The 7278-nt window shown below is 32.7% G+C and overlaps 1 long non-coding RNA gene across 1 annotated transcript; it reads right to left on the reverse strand.

Annotated features, from left to right (window-relative positions):
- Nucleotides 1–1954: 1954 nt before the first annotated feature.
- On the reverse strand, nucleotides 1955–6820 carry LOC104117113 (uncharacterized). The gene is made up of 2 exons (XR_011409640.1): nucleotides 6450–6820; nucleotides 1955–2378 (listed from the first exon to the last, which is right to left on the reverse strand). It is a non-coding gene; the product is annotated as an uncharacterized lncRNA (long non-coding RNA).
- Nucleotides 6821–7278: the final 458 nt, after the last annotated feature.

Raw genomic sequence — 7278 nt, forward strand, 5'->3', positions numbered from 1 at the left:
TTTGAGAGCCGAATTGTTATCGGAATTTAGTAATTTTGGTATGGGTAGACTCGTGGTTGAGTGAGCGTTCATATTTCGTAACTTTCGCCGGATTCTGAGATGTGAGCCCCACATGCTATTTTTGAGTTAATTTTAGTTTTTATTGAAAAATATAGTATTTTCTTATGGAATTGATTCCTATAATTTTTAGTGATTATATCGAATTATTCTTGTCTAGATTCAAGCCAGACAGAGTTAGATAATCGTGGAAAAGGCCTTCTATTGGATTAAATTCGAGCAAATTGAGGTAAGTCTTTTGTCTAATCTTGTGAGGGAGAAATTACCCCATAGGTAATTAAAGTAATAATTATTATTAATTGTGGGAGCTACGTATGCACGAGGTGACGAGAGTCCGTGCGTAGCTACTATTAATGCTAAAGTCCGGGTAGTTTAGGACTCAAAGCATGAATTACTTGTGTAAATTATATTCTTTGTTTAATAAATATAATTTGATATATATATATATATATATTGTGAATTGTTAGATAAAAATATTAAAGGATGGAAATCTCATATACTTGATTTTCTGTTTAAATTAATTAATTATTAAGAGAAATTGTTCATTCTCCCGAATTTATCTTATAATAAATATACTCTCCTTCCGGAGGTACATAAGAAAATGTCCTCCTTTCTTGTGGATCGGGCCGAACGCCTTGGCAGGATAGATGCATCTATGGATCGTGCCGCACGTCCCTCGGTAGTGTACACGACACTCTGGATCGGGCCGTACGACTTCGGCAGAAATCGTGCCTAATAATAATAATTACACGATACTTTGATAGTTTATTGCAGCTTGCGAAACTAATTGATAAATTAAAAATCTTTGGAATTTAAAGAATTATTATTCCCGCTTGTTAAAGAATTATTGTTATTCCTGTAAATGAGACTAATTGATAAATTAAAAATTTATTGGAATTGAAGAAATTTAATTAATATATTGGGAATTGTTGCATTTGAAGGAATTTAATTATGTCTGCTAGTTAAATAAATTTTTGTTAATTCTGTGAATCATGCTCATTTAGATATTCTAGTTTTATTTTAAATATTATTATTGACCCATAATGAGTGTCAAAGTCGGCCATCTCGTCTGTACCACTTCGAGATTAGGCTTGATACTTACTAGGTACACGTTGTTTACGTACTCATATTACACTTGCTGCACTTTTTGTGCAAGATCTGAGGCAGGTACTAGTGGAGGACCTATCATCGCACATCTACGTTATCCAGAGGCGTAGTTGTGAGCTGCCTTTCTGAGCCGTTCTGCAGCTACCAATGTCTCTTCTTGTATTTACATTCTATCTATTTTATTTCAGACATTATTTAAAATTTTGTATAATCTACTAGATGCTCATACACTTATGACATCAAGTCTTGGCACACACATTGATAGAATTTGGAATTGTATTATTATCTTGGATTTAAATTAATCGGTATCTTTTCCATTTTCATTAATATTGCTAGGGAAAAAGACAGAATTACTTGGAAATTTTTTAAAGAATGATTGATATACGTTTATTTTATTAGTTTGCTTGCCTAGCTGTAAATATTGGCCGTCATCACGACCTATAGGTAAAATTGGGTCGTGACAGACTTAGTCAATGAGAGTAGAAAGAGTGAACTAAACTCATTTTAACAATTGCTAGTTCTACCAAAAAATAGATCTCGTTTGGATTGGCTTAAAAAAGTGATTTTTCAGAAATAACTTTTAAGCAATTTTAAACTTATTTTAAGCATTTTTGTTACTTTGCCAAACACTAAAAAAAACTTAAAAGAGTTTAAAAACTAATTTGACCAGCTTAAAAGCCAATCCAAACACTTCATATTATCGGTGACGCAAAGTTCCACCCAAAAAGTACTAGTCAAATTACACCTATTTAAACTAGACAACAATTTACTAGACAATGGTCAAATAATATAAAAGGCAAAGGCCCAGAAAATTTCTCAGTTTATATTTTCTGAAGCCCAAAAGTCATACAACATATTGCATGCAAAACGAGCGTATTCATTCGTGCCCCCCGAGAAGTTATGAGTGTTCTTATGTTGAAATAAGGTTCGTCTTCATACTCTCCATATCTTATAACAAGCATGACATATGGCTAAGATGGTCTCATTTCATGCAACTCGTGAATATACACATCCCGAAATATAAAATAAATCAGAGCAAGTAATTCATTCAACTCACTTTTAAGTACTTAAAAACTTATCATTGCATACCTACGGTCAAGGAAGCTTGCATATTAATCAATTCACACGGTAATCGGACCCTACCTTAAAGCTTTAAGGATTAACTCGATATTACCATGTTGTATCCACCCTGTAATAGTCACTTTTCCTCGTTCCTGAGAATGCACAGGAAAAGAATCATGTTTTAGTGCTTGTTGAAAACTACACAAATACAAAGAGAAAACTTGGACGAATGTAATTAACTAAGTACGAGAAATGGATTAATAGAAGCATAGCCCTATGAAAATTAGTCCGCTTTGGGAAGACTTCCTACTTACATGAGGATCACTCATGCATTCATCATGTCGATCCATATAGATATAGTAATTCTCAAGATGCAACTTATTATTTGCTACATAGTCAAAAATATTTTCAAATATGGACCCTCTGCTCGTAATAAAAGGGCAATCCATAATGTATTTTTTTGAAAAATCAGATACAACCGGCGCAAAAAGTTGCAACACTACCTAAGAAATTTGCAGTGCCAACTTGAGCAATAATAGCAGTAGAAACTACAAATGCAATACATGATTCTGTTTGTAAAAAAAATAAAATATAAATCACATGTAAAATTGTCTTTAACTCATCTAATCAAATCATACTATTATTATAATATGAGAAGCTCTAAAGCTAATAAAGAGGTAAAAGAGAATGCAAGAAGGGGATAACGTGCTAATTGTATTTTTATTTGTTTATCGCAATTGATGTTGAATCGCTACAAGATTTTAGCTTACATTAAGAATTACATATAGTACTTATAATAATTGTCTTGGTTAGCAACAGGGATCATGACAGTGGGTCGTACCAAAATATTTTAGCCTACAAGATGAACTAAAAGGAAAGAAAAAGTCATATCATATATCAAGGATCCAACTCCACTCAATTTCCTAGTCTCTCCATTTCTCCGAATTCCTGCTTGGATTGGAGACACTTGTCATAATTAATAATCAATGGATGAAATTTAATTGAATAAAATAAATCTCTAACCATAGTTAAAGTTTTTAATTTCTTCTTTTATTCATTCCCAAATATCTTTTGTAATCCCACAATTATAGCGGTAGATCTTCCTATAATCTTTCCCTCTCCGTGCCAAAATACATCTGCTCTCAAGGCACCCCTGAAAATCATGGCACCAGAGAAAATTACCATGAAAATTCGGTCTTTGAAGGTAATCAACAGAAAAAAATACAGCAAAAAAATGCATCAAGTGAAAACAATGAGAACAATACAGCAAGTATTGGAACTTCATTCTGAACAATTCTCGCCAGGTTCTTCTTTCTCCATTAACTTGATTCCTTAGAAGTTAGATACTTTTTTGTTCATTTCTTGTTGTAGCAATTGTCGAGTAAAATGTTGTACATCATGTGTTTGTGGAGTTTACCAACTAAACTTTTTGATGTGGGAAGAATGGGCTTTGATATTGGAATTTTTTAACTGAATCTTTTGGTGTGGAATTTCAAAATTTCACTATTCTGTTATTTGGTCTACTAGATTTTGACTTGAAAGTTTATGGTGCTTATAGGCCTGCAAGGTAACTTACATGCTGGACAGTTTGCAATGGAGGAGAAACTGGTGATTGAATCTTATTCTTCGTGGTCTTTTCCACAAAACTCTTTGGTCGAGTATTGGAGCGACGAGTTGGTTGATTCTTCTTTAACCCAACCACCTTTGTGACATTTGCACTATCAACAAATATTGTCTTATCATGGAGAACCTCGCTTGGAACTGATGGACTTTCATGAGATTCATTTTTTATTTTTACTTCCTTCAACTTTGCAATTATCTCGTTGGAATACTGTGCAACTAACTCATATCCTTCTCTGGATTCTGAAGCTTCACTTGCAATTTGGACAAGAGTTTGGCATAAATGTCTATACCTTGTACTAACTTTAACTTTTGGATCACTTCCCTGAGTAAACACTTTAATCTCCATTGCAACCAAGTTGGTAACATCTTTTGTCCACCTTTTTAATATATATAATGGTCAGGAATCTTATTCTTGACATTTAATGTGCTAGAATCTTTAGAGCATGTCCACATACTACACCCGAAAATTCAAACAATTTACAACTGCAAGAGACTACCTTTGTTGAGCACTTCACTAGTACTACATGCTCCATGCAACTTCCATGCGTGCTAACAATGTATTTAAGAAATTCTCCTTCATCGTGAAAGCCATTTATAGAGACAAGTAATGACTTTTCCCACTTCTTTTCGAACAAATCAAATATGGTTGCAGTATATATTTCTCTCGTATAGATCAATAAAGGAAGTTTAACCTTCAAGACAAATATTCGTTGGGTCATGTCAAAATTCAACTTGCTTTCATTAGCACACTTATCATCAACAGCTCTTTGAAAATGCTTAAAGAACTGTACGATATCTAAATCGGATTTGAAGTAGCTCCTTAGTGATCCATTGAAACTTTCACTCAATTGTGTACTTCGCATACCGACTGAAAATACATTTCTACCATATGTCATGGACCACTTTTCCCTTATATCAAATGTGTTTTTCAACCAACTATTATCCTTAAGGTCGTACTTCTCAAGCATTTTCTCCCATGCATTTAGAAAATCATCTTCATACTCGTAATAATAAAGTAATTTGCTAAAATCACTCGAAAATGATTTATAAGCTCTAAAGATATGGTTAAAATGTTTAAATGCATTTTGTTCCAAGTGCCATATACATAGACGATGATATGTTTGTGGCATCACTAATGAGACTGCTAAATATATCACGGGATCCTGATATGTGATGAATGTTTGTGGCTTATCTGCAAACATAGCTCGAAAAAATACAGTAAAAAGCCATTCGAATGCTTCAGTTGTTGCTTCATATAATAGGGCGGCACCAAATACAACCATTTTCCTGTGATTATTTAACCCAACAAACAAAGCCAATGGATGATACTCCTTATTTGTTTTATATGTTGTGTCAAACGATACAACATCTCCATAAATCTAAAAATCCCTTATCATTTTAGCATCAGCCCAGAAAATATTTGTTATCAAACCATCATTATCCAATTGTAAAGAAAACCGAAAAGATGGATCTTTTATTACTCTTTTTTCAAAATAATCTACCAAACTACGATCCACTCCTTGTTTTAGACTTTCTTTTCTTTTGTCACGAAGATAGTTTAAGTGATTCCTCTTTGTATAACCTAAAGAAGCTTTTCCCCCAGCTAAACGAGAAGCATAGTCAAAAGATGATTTAGGACATATTCCTGAATCATCCAATAGGTCAATTTCATATGCTTAAGAAAGTTTAATATTTCTTTGCGAGGGCAACATGTGAGCTAGAGATGGAGGAAGAGAGGATGATTGTGCTTCTCTTCAAATGAAAAGAAAGAAAACTTTTCATTTGATTGATGACTTACGACCATGTGAGCTAAACAATTTGTCCTAGTTTCCTTTCTAGGTTTCTTGACCATCGCATCTCGCTTGTCTCTTCCTCTATAACCTTCTTTATAATATGTAAATTTTCTCGAAGTCACATATCTATGGACTTTACTTTTGTTTGCATATTCCTTTCTAACACTAAACCCAATTATAGCAACATATTTGTTGTAATATTCATATGCGTACTCTTCTGAATTAAATTTCATCCCAATTTTTATTGGCTCAAATAAATGAGAAACATCCATATATTCATTTTGAGATGGGATCTCCATAAATCTACCATTAAACAGGAGAAAGTAAAACACATGTCATAAGTCAGCACTTACTTCGTAATAGATTTTGCTCAACACTTGACTTATAAAGTAATTATGAAGCATAGTCCTTGCAAATCCCCAATTTTTTATTTGATTGATACAATTCAGCTAGCTTAGAGAATAGTGCATAATAATATACTAGTTTGACGATCGATTAACTTTGAATCATAAGATAATCAAATCTGATTTTATATGTAAGTTAAAATGACAAACTTTTAAATTTACTCTCTTTCAAGTCAAAATCTAGTAGACCAAAGAACAAAATAGTGAAATTTTGAAATTGAACACCAAAAGATTCAGTTAAAAAATTTCAATATCGAAGTTCATTCTTCCCACTCCAAAAAGTTCAGTTGGTAAATTCCACAAACACATGGTGTACAACTTTTTACTCGACAATTGCCACAACAAGAAATGCACAAAAAAGTATCTAACTTCTAAGGAATTAAGTTAATGGAGAAAGAAGAACCTGGCGAGAATTGTTCAGAATGAAGTTCCACGACTTGCTGTATTATTTTTAATGTTTTCACTTGCTGCATTTTTTCTGTTGATTACCTTCAAAGGCTGGATTTTCATGGTAATTTTCTCAGGTGCCATGATTTTCGGGGGTGCCTTGAGAGCAGATGTATTTTAGCGCGGATAGGGAAAGATTATAGGAAGATCTACCGCTATAATTGTGAGATTACAAAAGATATTTGGGAATGGATAAAAGAAGGAACTAAAAACTTTAACTATGGTTAGGGCTTTATTTTATTCAATTAAATCTCATCCATTGATTATTAACCATGACAAGTGTCTCCCATCCAAGTAGGAACTCGGAGAAATTGAAAGACTAGGAAATTGAGGAAAGTTGGATCCATATATCAAGTCTGATTGATATGATTGAAAATTCAAAAAGGATCTTATATCTCTACAAATAATTTTTTCAAAATCTTTTATTTGACTGCTATAAATAAAAAAAAATAGAACAAGGACATATGAAAGTGAGTTTAAGAAAAAGAAAGACATGTAAGTCTTGCATTTTTATTAGCCATTTTCACAAATACTTAAAAATATATATGATAAGTATATCTCGCTATGAAGAATATATCTTTATGCTCCTCAGTATGAAAATGGAAGGAGAGAAAAATAGAAGGGAAATGTAGATCTGCTCAATATGAAAATAGAAGTAGGTTCTTGCCCTAAATTTGTATCAGAGCTATGTGTTGAGAAAATTTGTAGATTCAAAAAGGTGCAAATAAGAATGACACTAGAAGAAGAAAATATTTTCTAAAAGTTAAAGAGAAATGGGTAAAAGA

The sequence above is a fragment of the Nicotiana tomentosiformis genome, chromosome 7 (genome assembly GCF_000390325.3).
Source record: "Nicotiana tomentosiformis chromosome 7, ASM39032v3, whole genome shotgun sequence".
Lineage (NCBI taxonomy): Eukaryota > Viridiplantae > Streptophyta > Magnoliopsida > Solanales > Solanaceae > Nicotiana > Nicotiana tomentosiformis.